At 32.8% G+C, this 14,420-nt stretch overlaps 1 long non-coding RNA gene across 1 annotated transcript; it reads left to right on the top strand.

The window, feature by feature from the left end:
- Positions 1 to 7,115: 7,115 nt before the first annotated feature.
- Positions 7,116 to 10,592, top strand: LOC144307018 (uncharacterized). Its single transcript, XR_013373978.1, has 3 exons — positions 7,116 to 7,230; positions 9,227 to 9,514; positions 10,467 to 10,592. It is a non-coding gene; the product is annotated as an uncharacterized LOC144307018 (long non-coding RNA).
- Positions 10,593 to 14,420: the final 3,828 nt, after the last annotated feature.

The following is a 14,420-nucleotide window of genomic DNA, read 5'->3' as shown; positions in this document are numbered from 1 at the left end:
TATTGGGACTTAGTCAAGGTAAAAAGCTTCTCCACAGCACAGGGAGAGAATCTTAAGCAGATGCGATGCTGAGCATGGAGTTGGAGGCAAGGCTCACCTCAGGATCCTGAAATCACAGAGCTTACTGCTTACATTTTCTTCTGGGAGTTCTGTGGCTTCTGGTCTTAAATTTGAGCCTTTGTTCTATTTTGAGTTTATTTTGGTATATGGCTTGAGAAAATGATCCAATTTCATTCATTTGCATGTGGATGTTTAGTGTAATAGTTCTTTTTATATCTTAGATATATAATTTATCAGATAAATGATTTGCAAAAGTTTTCTCCCATTGTATGAATTATCTTTTCACTATCATCATGGTCTCTTTTAATATGCAGATTTTAATTTTGATTTTTTCTTTTGTTGCTGCTTCTGGTTTTGGTATAATGTCTAAGGAATTATTGACTAATCCAAAAAATTGATTTACACTTAGTTTTTTTTTTAAGGGTTTTATACTTCTAGCACTTAAATTTAGATGACTGATTTTTGAATTAATTTTTCAATATGATGTGAGATAGAGTTCAATTTCATTCTTTTGCATATAGATAACCAATTTTCCCAGCCCTGTTTATTAAAAAGATTATTCTTTTCATATCTCATATTTTTGGCATGAGAAATAACCAGAAAAATATCTTACAATATGTCTTAAAACATATTAAGATACTATTTATGAAACTTAAAACATTTGAGACTTCATTATATGGCAGTATACCATATAAAAAGTCCATGTCATGAAGGTATAAGTTATACGTAAATTGTTCTATCTAAATTATTCTGTTTATTACTATTCTAATCAAAATCTAAAGATACATGTTTTCAGTAAAATATTATCTAGTTATTTTCAAAAAATTTTCCAATGAATTAGTCTAACTTTAATGTGGAAAAGCAAGGAACAAGAAGACCCAAGTCACTTATAAGAGTGAGGGACTAATTATATTAGCAGATATTATTATTATAAAATCATAGAAAATGGTGATTACTGGTACACGAATATATTGATAAATGGAACAAAGTAGAAATTCTATGAACAGATCTCCATCTGCATATATCATAATAGTAGCATTGTAGATCACTGGAACAAAATGACTAATCAAAAATGTATTGAATTATCAAAAAATGGCATGCTATACATATAAAATACAGTAAGACTATTATATGCAAAAATCAATTTCCTATTAACTGCTTAAATGGGAAGGACAATGATGATATAGGAGACTATCTAAATGAATTATAGTTGGGTTGGTCATATTAAATAAAGCAGAAAAATACCAGCCATAAAAGTTCAATTCAAAATATTAAATATTAAAAAAAATATTAAATATTTGGTCAAGACACCAAAATAAAATGAAAATAGGAATAAAAATTTTAAGGAATATTTTTGTTATCTACATAATTGATTAATGAAGCTATAAAAATATAGATCAAAGAATTGAATCAAATATCAAATGAGAGCAGTGACAAAATTCCTCATATCATAAATGTATCACATAAGATACATATGAAAATAAGACCTAAATAAGCACATCAAAACAACTTTATAACCACAATTTCACAAATATTAAGGATTCTTCATCATTTGTTGGCAAGAATATGGACCAATGGAAACTCATATTTTGCTTGTTGGAATGTATTTTGCATAATCAATTTTGAAAATTTGGGACTATCCATAGAACTGTGTGTATATCCTACTATCAAACCATGCAATCTCTTTAGAGTAGGGAAAGTTATGATGATTTTAAATGTTGTAAGCATATTACCAACAACATTTTTCTGTAATAGTAAATAGACTGGAAACAGCTATCCATCAATGGGAAACTATTTGCTATATCAACACAGAAAGGAATATCTTACTCAGCAAAAATGAATTAGCCAGTTGCATGTTGCATGAATGAATCTGAAGAATACTGAATGTAAAATACAAGTCTCAAAATTACACACATTAATACTATTTTAATAATACACAATTTTATTTTATTATTTTTTGAAGATTTTATTTGAGAGAACATGAGTGGGGGGTGGAGGAGGCATGGGAGTGGGAGGAGAAGAGACAGAAGGAGAAGCAGTCTCTCTGCTGAACAAGGAGCCTCACTCAGGACTCCATCTCAGGATCCTGAGATCATGACTTGTGCCAGAGGCAGCTGCTTAACTGACTGAGCCACCCAGATGCCCCAATTATATACAGTTTTAAACAAAATACACAAATAATGAAACCTTTTTCCCAGAGAGGAGAGATTGATAAATGCAAAGTCAGGGAGGTGACAATCTCAAAGGAAGGAAATCAGTAGCAAAGAAGTATATAGCTAGTACATTGACAGATGTATTTTAATATCATGAATGTTCTACTTATTAAATCATATGTTAGATGCATAAATGCTCATGATACTATCCTACTGTATTAAATATATTCTTTACTAAAGTATGGTTAGTATTCCTTTGAATTTTATTTTCTTGGAAAGTTTGCTTATTGGATGAAGGAACTTTTGGGATATTATGTTGTTCATAATAATAAAGTAACAATTGTCAAAGAGTATGTCCTTGAATTAGAATCCACTTATGGGTACATATGTTGATTATGATTTAGTAACAACATAAAACATATATTAAATTCTAAAAGTTTATACAGTCAAGTGATTTTTTTTAATTTTACTTATTTATTCCTGAGAGACACACAGAGAGAGAGAGAGAGAGACAGAGAGAGAGAGAGACTGAGGGAGAGAGAGTGGCAGAGGCACAGGTAGAGGGAGGAGCAGGCTCCATGGAGGGAGCCTGAGGCGGGACTCAATCCAGGTCTCCAGGATCACATCCTGGGCTGAAGGCGCCACTAAACCGCTGAGCCACCCAGGCTGCCCAGTCCAGTGGTTTTGAAGCATGCATTAATGTAGTGTGTTTATATCATTGTATGTTCCTTTTTTTTTTAAGATTTGTATTTATTTATTCATGAGAGATAGAGAGTGTCAAAGACATAGGCAGAAGGAGAAGCAGGCTCCCTGCAGGGAACCCAATATGGGACTTGATCCCAGGACCCTGGCATCAGACCTGAGCCAAAGGCAGCCACTCAACTACTGAGCCACACAGGTGCCCCTCATTGTATGTTCCTATTAGAAGGGATCTATTTGTATAGTTAAATTTCAGATGCTTTTAGAGATCTAGGCTCCATTTTCGCAGAATTAACAATTCTACATCACAAAAATTCTGTTAGTACTAAGTAAATATTTGTCTAATTTTGGTAATACAAACATAATTTAAAGCGATCTTGGAGCTTTCCTTAACGTGTCAGAATTATTATTTATGAGTTTCTTGAGATTTTAGAGATACTATCTTTCACATAATCCCTTCTATTAAAGCTGGTTTAATCAACAGTGGATTTCTAACCAAGTTTCTAATCAAGAGCAGAACTAACTTCCTTTCATAGCAGGTTCTTTATCTACTTGAGTCTAGGGAAAATGGGGTCCAGCTGTTAATTTTGACTTTTTTTCAGAGACTCAGGACCATCAGTATCAAGAAAGAAACCTCAGCTAAGCTGTACTGACTACTGACCCAGAACAACTGGGAAATAATCATTGTGTTGACTGAAGACACTAAGATTGTGGAAATACTGTTCCACAGCATTAGTAAGCTACTACTTTCTGGGTATGAATTCTAGTTGGGCTACTATCTGGTTATATAGTTTTTATACTTAAACATACATATATTTATATGTTTTTATATTGTGTAGAATAAACAAGGCATATTGAATTGTACATTACATGTCAACTGGTAGATGCTAGGTAACTATTAACAAACATTTCACTTTCACCCTTGTTAAATTCCTTATTAATATGTGTGCCTTAAGAATGGATAGCACAGGGATCCCTGGGTGGCGCAGTGGTTTAGCGCCTGCTTCTGGCCCAGGGCGCGATCCTGGAGACCCGGGATCGAATCCCACGTCGGGCTCCCGGTGCATGGAGCCTGCTTCTCCCTCTGCCTATGTCTCTGCCTCTCTCTCTCTCTCTGTGTGACTATCATAAATAAATAAAAGTTAAAAAAGAAACAGAAAAAAAAAAAAGAATGGATAGCACATGTCCTGCAGATGGATCTCATCTGAGAAAACTATGTGACTAATGAAAACTGAGCAGCACAATGGGCTTGATTTTGAGAATAACCTATTCTGTATACTCTCCATATAACCTGGCATAAAACAATGGTAAGGAAAACTGTAAAGGGTTCACTTTTACATCTGACAACCAGATTTAAGATAGACATATTTCTAAAATTATTGCTAGAATATATATTTTAAACTGTTAAGTTTTATTTTGCCTAAAGGTACCATAAACTTCTTAAAATTTTTTTTGGATATTTTGGGGCAGCCCTGGTTGCCCAGTGGTTTAGCGCTGCCTTCCGCCCGGGGTGTGATCCTGGAGACCCGGAATCGAGTCCCATGCTAGGGTCACTGCACGGAGACTGCTTCTCCCTCTGCCTCTCTCTCTCTCTCTGTCATGAATAAATAAATAAACAAATAAACAAACAAATAAATAAATAAACAAATAGATAAAATCTTTAAAAATTTTTTTTGGATATTTTAAATTGTCACATTTCAGAAAGTTAGCAAGTTTGAATTGAGGTGGCAAAGGGCCTAATTTATTTGTCAGTTGAACGACAGAATGAATAAATATTTTACCTTTAACCTGCTGATGAGGGCAGTTATTGGGAAATACAGAAACAGTAAAACATATATTCTGGGCTTGTTCATCATCAGTTTGGAGAACAATTAATCAACACTCCTGTCTGGTCACTTAACATTCTTACAAATGACTATAGGGTAAATTCTACTTCTCGTATTAAGGGAGTATCCTTCAATTAGTAGGCTAAAAGTAATTACAGAGGTCTGAGTTTTTTTGGTATGAATTTTTAATACTGAAAATCAGACAATAGAAGTATATTAGGTAGAACATTGGTTGGTTCACAAATTAATTTTCCTGCATGAGATCAGATTTAAGCCCATTTTCTCTCCAAAGCTTGGATGTTGAACTGAAGTTGATCTCAATTGTAATTCAGTTTCAAAAAAAAGAATTTTATTATAAATTTATTTTTTCCTTTCATTTGTAAATATAGGAATTTATTTTTTCCTAGTGAAATTTCTATATTGGAATTGAAAAAGTAGATTTAATTTAAACTTATAGGAAGGAAGAAGTACAATTTCTTTCTTTTTTTTTTTTAAGATTTTATTTATTTATTCATGAGAGACAGAGAGAGAGAGAGAGGCACAGAGACACAGGCAGAGGGAGAAGCAGGCTCCATGCAGAGAGCCTGATGTGGGACTCGATCCCGGGACTCCAGGATCATGCCCAGGATCATTCCATTTCAAATGGAAAATTGAAAAAAATATTTTATAAATCTGTAAGGATAAATATTTTTATTAGGGTTAGTTATATTGAAACTATTTTAAATGCCATAGGACCAACTAGTTACATCTCCCTTTTGATTAACTGAATGGGCATGAGACTATATTCAGTTGTCTCCAACATTTACGTCTGCTGTATTTGATTCAGTAAGAGTGTTAGGCAAATAGTAAATTGTATTTTTCTAAGCATCTCTTCCTATATAAAAACACAAAATATTATGAATCTTCTTTCTATTTATAAGGGTTTTTACATTTTTTGCATAGTACATTATTATTTGTTAGTTATAAACTCAAAGTTCCTACGTGTTTTAAAAGATTACATGAAATTACAGTGTATATGCACACATACAAATATAGCCTCAAAATAAAAAACATGAATTCTTAAGTGAATCAAGTTTTAATGAATAAACAAGTTACTTCAAATGTAACTAAATTTTTTCATGGTTTCCAGATATTAACATTAATACAAACAATGTTCAAGTTATGTAGTTACATTTTAAGTATATGCCATTAATTTTTAAAATCTCCAGTGATGAACAAATAAATGCCTTAGTTTAAGGCTCACTACTTGTGATAAAAGTTGGAGGTCATTATAATTCTTTATATAGATGTTTTCAAACAAGTTAGTAATATAATGATTTTAATTGCAAAGGATATTAGGAAGAGAAGATAGTACTTTTAATAGGCTCTTTTTTGTTCTATGAAAACATTATTTTTGACCTTTTAGTTACTGATTAATGTCCAATATGTTGATTCGATTGATCAGTTGAAACAGTTGTCTTTTTTTTTTTTAAGATTTCATTTATTTATTCATGAGACACACAGAGAGAGAGAGAGAGAGAGAGAGAGGCAGAGACACAGGCAGAGGGAGAAGCAGGCTCCATGGAGGGAGCCTGATGTGGGACTCGATCCTGGGTCTCCAGGATCATGCCCTGGGCTGAAGGTGGCATTAAACTGCTGAGCCACCAGGACTGCCCAAACAGTTGTCATTTAAACAGTTGTCACTTATATTATTTCTATTAATAGAAAATTATTATAATGTACAATTTAAAATGTTAGCTTGATAATTTTAACAATAATGATGAACATGATATAAATATATTGACCAGTTCAGATGAGGTAGTAACAATGAAAAGGAGCTAGAATACCATTATTTAGCTCAGGAGATGGCATAAGCTAAGTCATGTAAAGTCACTAGCTATCAGGTCGGTCTACTGTTTCAACATTTCTCCGTCAAATTTATGTGACAGGTACATAATTTTATGGATAAAATGCTATAAACATTTGTATCTGGCATGCTATGAAAACAACATAAATTTACCTCCCACTATTTTTAGTATACAGCATAGCAAGAAACAGTGACTTAAATATGGATATTAATTCTATACATCACTAAAGCAGGGAAGCTTTCAATAAATTTAAGATGCAAAAATATCAGCAGACACTCATTCTGTCTTTTATTGGCATTCTTTCTTTTTCTAGAGCACTTTCAGGCATCATAACAATAAATCTAGAATCTCAATATTGTTAGGCAGAAGAGAGTTTTTAAAAAAAATAATTCAGAAGGTGCATTTTGTGAAATCTTATTGAGAAAATCCATTCATGAGAATTGCTATGCTCTTAGTCTTTATGTTTATTTATTAATTTACGTAAGATGTTTATATCCAGTCAAATAACTTATTTCTTTTTAATTTATTATAGTTACCTAGGATTAATTGGATTTCATCTATAAATCACTCTTCATTATCCACCATGTGCTTGAAACAAGACACTATATTTGACTCTTGGGAAGATTGCCACTGACTTCAAGTGATGTGAGTTTTCATATAGAAACAAAACATGAAGTTCATAAAATCTACAAGGAATGGTGTAACTATCATAAGTAAGTGGGATATGTAATGACAAGTGTGATAGTGTAAGAAGAAAGAAGTTACTCTACACATGATATCATCAAAGAGAAAATGGCTAGATGGTGAGGCAAACACACTACTTCTCTAGGGATTCTCTAGGGATGAGCATGTGAATAATTGTATTTAGAGTCTTACACAGATAAATTTTCTTTTTTTTGGAGAAAAAAAGGGACGGGTGGTCCATAGAGAAGAAGCTACATTTGTTCCACATACAGAAAAGACTTTTTGCCTCGAATCCTTCTCATGGTTATGTAGAGGCTATATAGTATTTTTAAAACTGTTGGAACAATTTTGTAAAGTTAACATTAAAAGGCACAATTTGAAAAGGGCACGGAATTAAATGATGAGTTAATGCAGCTTCAAGATGACAGATGGTGTGTGCATTGAGTACAGGCTTTAATGATATCTAATAGCAGTCCACCACAACTAGAGTTTAAGTTGTCAGAACCTCACAGGAAAAACAGATGTTTTGTTGGTTTCATAATCCCAGCCTATTATACATTTGGAACAGCTATAGCTAATGGCTTTTTATTCATGTTCTCTCTCTGACATCCAAATAGGATGGTTTTTGCTTATATAGCAAAGCACATAGATGGAAGGAAGAAAAATAGCATGAGTTGATCTGCTTCATTCTTGCAACCAAAAAATACTTTGCTCTTAGATTTATTACAACCATAAATTCTGAAGCAGTAAATGTTGGCAGTTTGCCCAATTAAATATTGGTTGTTTATGTAAAGCCAGAAATAAAAGATCTACATATTTTATACGCAATTTGTTCAAATCAGTATTTGAAGTAATTTTTGATAGCTTTTTTTTACATTTTACTACAGAAATACTTAGTAATTTCTAAATATCTTAATATTGCTGCATGCTACAGGATATAGCAACATATGTATTTTCAATATTATGATTTAGTTGGAATATCAGTGTAGTAATATGTATAGATATTAGAAAATTTCTGGGGTGCCTGGGTGGATTAGTCAGTTAAGTGTCTTAGTTTGGCTCAGGTCATGATCTCAGGGTCCTGGGATTGAGCCCATTGGGAGCCTGCTTGTCCCTCTGCCCCTCTCCTTGCTTGCTCAAGTTCTCTCTCAAATAAGCAAGAATCTTTAAAAAAATTTCCTAAGTACTATATAAACATAAGTTTTACCATTGTATGAATCAGTAGAGATAAAATCTTTTATAGGTGGCAACACAATATCACAGTTGTGTGTAAAGGCAGTATGAGGATCAAAAATAGAGGAAGTTGTAGTGAGTTGGAAGAGTATGCACAAGAATGAAGACTTTAAGACATAATATTTAGATACATTGAGGGAAAAGGAAAAAGATATGGGGATCCCTGGGTGGCGCAGCGGTTTGGCGCCTGCCTTTGGCCCAGGGCGCGATCCTGGAGACCCGGGATCGAATCCCACGTTGGGCTCCCGGTGCATGGAGCCTGCTTCTCCCTCTGCCTGTGTCTCTGCCTCTCTCTCTCTGTGACTATCATGAATAAATAAATAAAATCTTAAAAAAAAAAAAAAAAAGGAAAAAGATATGTATTGGGATGGAAAATGTTTTTCATTCAACAGTTATGGTAGGCAAAATGCATAGAGAACACAAGAACAAGTTCTGTAATCGTATTGTCTTAGTTCAATACCAGTTCAACAATATATTTGTAGTCTAATATTGAGAAAATTACTTAATCCCTCTATGTTCCCGTATGTTCATCTGAAAAATGATGACTAGTGGTAAGCCATTAAGTAAACTAGCTCATCATGTATACATTGACAATAGAACATTGTTGTTGCCTTCAGGGGACTTAAAATTAGAACAAATTGGGAGAAGGGAGGGTGTTGGTAGGAGAGTGGGGACCAGCTTGTAAATGAATATAACTGAAAATTCTGAACCACTTTCCCTCCAGGAATGCAAGATAATCCTTCAAAAGAACTGCAACACAAAACAAATACTGAATTTCCCCAGAGTACTATCTTATAGTCTAAAAATAAAAGGCTGAGAGGCATTGAGGGTAAGAGTGTAGGAAGGGGAAGGGAGAAGCGTGTGTGTGTCCTGGCACCTCGTACTAAAATGTAGAAGACTGTAAGGTGATAAATGAGAGAAGGAAAGACAAGAAAGATGGATCTGAGAAAAACAACAGAACAATTGGCTGAACCCCAAGTTGTAGAAATGGCCTAAGATTTTCTAGTAATTGGTAAGTCTAATATTGAATTTTTGAATAGTTTGTTACTCAATTGTAAATAGTATTTTCTCTAACATACAAACTGACCTTTTTGATCTAAACATATGGAGCCAAAATTTTATAAGCATTTTCAGGAAAAATAAAAAAATATTTCCAGTGAGTTAGTGCGTTCTATATTCTGTTTTTACATTCCCACATCCTTGAGTACAAATCGCAGTTACATTTGTCTACATGAATTTGAACTTGATATACAGTCCTTTTACTAGTTTTCTCATAATTCCAATGACTGTAAGTATTTAATGAGTTTAACCTTATTGAAGTTTTTAGAGTCTTGAGGAAAAACCATACTTCAAGGTAAACTATCATTTATTATTTCTATACTCTATACCTTTTCTTCTCACATTTGCTGACCTGACATCTAGGTTCTACACATTAATAAAAATATTTTGATACTTTGAAATATTCTTGGGTTGCTATGTTGCCATTTAAAGAAGTCTTAGTCTAATTGGCTTTTGGAGGCATTGAAGAAATGCTCCTTTTATTGGAGATTATTTTACTCCTTAAATGGAAAGTACACATTAGTGTGCAAATTTTACAGAAAATTTAGTAAAATAAATTCTTCAAATTTAGAATAAAGTAATGCATTAAAAATTGCATTTCTATATGAATGTTAGTAAAACATGATTCTCAAAAAGTTAAAAACATGACTTTCATGTTTATATAGAATTGGAAAAAGTCAAAGAATTTAGTCAAGTTATTAATGAGGGTAAAGTTCACTCAAAGCTTAATTGGTAAAGCTTATTTAAAGATCTTTTTGTGTAATAATTTCACCAAGAAAATAATTTTAAAATTTGGTGAATTAGAGATAAAAATGGATTCACATTTTAAAACATATTATAACTGTAACCTTAGAGATATACTTTTCTAACTGAGAGAAATTTACATGATAAAATTAACTTTATAGATTCTGTTGGCTCACAACCTCAGAAACTCCCAAGGCTGAAACTGGCTGTCCTTTGCAAGGGTAAGGGGATACTGAAGAAAGATGCTAATCACTCAAGGTGAGTTTGGAGGCAAGTTTAATAAGGGGACTTACAAAAGGATTCGTTGTGGCAGCTGCAGGTTGACTAGATCTACACACCTGCCCACCAGAATCTTATAAGTTTATATAGAGGCCTTAATGGAGTTTGGTGACCTATATAGATCAGATGGTTTCAGCAACATCTTACTTTTTCCAGACTACTACTTCTTCTTCTTCTTTCTTCTTCTTCTTCAATAGGCACACGCCCAACATGGGGCTTGAACTCATGACCCTGAGATCAAGAGTCCCACACTGTACTGACTGAGCCAGTCAGGCACCATCTTTTCTCCTGGCCAAGGTTACATATTTAAAAGTAGCTCCTACCTTTGGAAGAGTGGGAGAAGAGTGTCCATTCCAAGGACAGGGAAGGGAGTGAAAAGCCTCTGATTCTCAGGTCCAGCTTGAGGGTTGACCAGCAGTGCACATCAACTCAATTATATTCTGCAACAGATTCTAATCTCTCAAGAGTGAACAGCACAGCACAGGTATATTCTACTAAACAACTTAATTCTTGTGTGAACTTACTAAACAATGACTCAGTGTGACAATGAAAGGCATGCTACCAAAACTTGCCTATTTCTGAGTAATTTTTTATAGTGTTGATGGTAAATTCAAGAGATGAGTATAACTTATAGCTCTTCTACTTTTTAAATTATTCATGGGATTTTTATTTGCATTTACCAATATTACTCTATTTTTTCGCCACTGCCATAATCTCTTGGATACAGAAATATAGCCTCAACAGAAAAGACAAAAAATAATATTAAAGTCATAATTACATGGGCCTAAGACATAGGACTTAATTCATACTAAAAAATCCTGTAAGTCAAATTTAAAAATTTTACACATTTAATTATTTTGAAATACATAGGGTTTAGATTTGGGTTTTCAAATAATTCTAATTATATAAAATAATACCAGAGTTATGGTTATAACAAGAAATCAAAATAATTCTGTTTATGTTTGAGTCCCTAATATTGCCAAACACTGAGGGCTACCAAGACATAACTCTTGAGAAGATGGCACAGCAGCTGGACAGTTCTTTGAATCCAAACCAGAAGAGTGTGTGTATACATTTATTTAGCAACAATTTTTTTCAGAGAAGATATCTTTTATATTTCCCCAAAGGTTGAAAATAACTAGAGTAGTATCATAATTTTTAAAAAATATTTTATTTATTTATTCATGACAGACAGAGATAGAGAGAGAGAGACAGAGACACAGGCAGAGGGAGAAGCAGGCTCCATGCAGGGAGCCCATCGTGGGACTCGATCCCGGGTCTCCAGGATGACTCCCTGGGCAGAAGGTGGCACTAACCCGCTGGACCACCGGGGCTGCTATATCATAAATTAATGCTAGCAAATTACGTCATCATGGGAATGGGAAATACATTGTTCAAACTTACTGGTCACAGAGAGGTAATGTTGCTAATTCAAGTATTTTTACAAAATATTTAATTGAGTCAAAATTTCATTCCGTGAAATACATAGACCTCAAGGTACAATTTACTAAGTATCATCCTTGTAATCAGCAATTGAATCAAAATATAGCCTTTGTCTCCTCAAATAGTATTTATTCTAAACCACCTTCTGACATCCGTCTATCCTATGCAACCACTTTCTGATTTCCATAATCATAAAGTAGTTTATCTTATTCTTGAACTCATGGAATTGTGTAATATGTACATTTTATATCTGGTTTCTTTCACTTATTATTACTGAGATTCATTAATATTGTTGTATATACCATAGTTCTTTTTTATTTTGACTGAATTCTATTCCACTACATGGATATACCATAATTTGTATATGAGTTCTCCTTTCATGGATGTTTGAGTTGTTTCTAGTTTGCACCTATTAGGAGTGATGTTGTAATAAATATTACTATATAATTACTTTTATAAATAAATGTTACCTTTTTCTTGAGTAGATATCTAGGAGTGGAACTGGTGGGTCATACGATGTTGCATTTAGTATATGAGAAACTGCTAAAATAGTTGTGGTATATTTTTATATCTATGTGCTTGCCAATGTTTAATGCTGACAGTTTTATCTTTATGACAGCAATGTGAAGTGCGACCCAGCTTTGGTTTTGATTTGCATTTTCCTGATTACCAATGATAGCACCTTTTTGTGAGTTTCTTGGCAATTTATATACCTTATTGTGGATATTAAGAACATTTCAAGTTTGTTGCTCAAATATTAGGTTATGATTGATATGTGGGATTTTGTGTTCCATATACAAGCCATTGTCAGTCAACAGATGAATAAGTGATAGAAAGATGGTAGATTAATATATAGAAATAACATTTTTTTCTAAGTCTTGATTTTTTTCACTTTCTTTGTGATGTTTTGACAAGTGTTTAATTTGGGTAAAGTGAAGATTATCTGATTTTGCCAGTTATGATTTTTTTCTTTTTTAGGATTTTTATTATTTATTTGAGAGAGAGAGAGAGAGTGCACAAGCATAAGAGTGGCAGGGGGAGAGGGAGAAGCAGGCTCTCCATGGGACAGGGAGCCTGCTACAGGGCTCTATCCCAGGAATCATGACCTGAGCCAAAGGCAGACAACACTTAACTGACTGAGCTACCCAAGTGCCCCTGATTTTTTTCTATCTTAAGAAAATTCTGCATACACCTAAGCAAAATTTATAATCTTTTTATATATCATGTTTTTCTATAGAGGTCCACAATTTTATCATAAATTAATAATTGTGTATAGTATGAGGTCAAAGATTTTTCCTCATGCATTTTTCCTGTTTAATTACCACCATTTACAAAAAAAAAAAATGAAGCAAAATATTTTACCTACCAATAAATAGCCTTGTTGACTTTATCAAAAATCAATGTAGTCTATTCTGCAGCCAATAATCTTTCCCATAGAATTGACATTTTTTCTTGGGACCACTCTCATCATTACTGTAGCTTTAGAGTAAGTTTTGAAACCAAGGTGAGTAAATTCTCCAAATTTGTTCTTTTTAAAGATTGTTTGGCTATTCTGTGTACTTAAGATATAAGTTACATCTTAACAATAATGAGCCTTCTTGTCCAGAAGCTAATAGTATCTCTTCATGTATTTGTCTTATTTTTTTCCTCAGATAACTATTACAGTTATTATTTTAGAAGTCTTACACATCTTTGACTAAATTACCCTTAACATATTTTATTATTGACTCTAAACGGTATTTTTTTTTTTCTAAACGTTATTTTTATTTTCTGCAGTTTTAGTGCTAGAGTATGCAATTGATGTGTGTTGAACTTGTATACTAAATTTAGGATAAATTTTTCTAGATTTATCCTAAATTTTTCTAAATTTTTCTAAATTTAGTAGCTTTTATTAGAATTTTCTTTATAGACAGTCATGTCTGCAATGAATAACAACTTTGTATATTTTCTAATATTTTACTTTTGATTTTATTTGCTTGCCTTACTATGTTTTCTAAGATTTCCATTATGATGGATACAAATGCTGAGAGAGGACTTCCTTCTCATGCAACATGAACAAACTTCCTTCATTTTTAATTTGCTCAGAAATTTATCTTTATTATAAGTGGTTATAGTTACTGTATTTTATAATTTTTATGAATTTATGAAAGTTATTATTTTTCTTTTATCCACTGTTGCTAAATTACATTGATTGATTGTTACACTAACCTTGAAATTACTCACATTTCATTATGTATATTATACTTTTAATACATTATTGGATTTATTTTGCCAATATGGGAGGATTTTTATTTCTAATTTTAAGAGCTATATTGGTTAATAATATTATTGGTAGTATTTTTATCAGCTTTTGTTACCTACATTATATAGCTCTCTTATAGTGAATTAGAAAG

The sequence above is a fragment of the Canis aureus genome, chromosome 38 (assembly GCF_053574225.1).
Source record: "Canis aureus isolate CA01 chromosome 38, VMU_Caureus_v.1.0, whole genome shotgun sequence".
In the NCBI taxonomy this organism is placed as follows: domain Eukaryota; kingdom Metazoa; phylum Chordata; class Mammalia; order Carnivora; family Canidae; genus Canis; species Canis aureus.
This window is presented reverse-complemented; position numbering and strand designations above follow the sequence as displayed.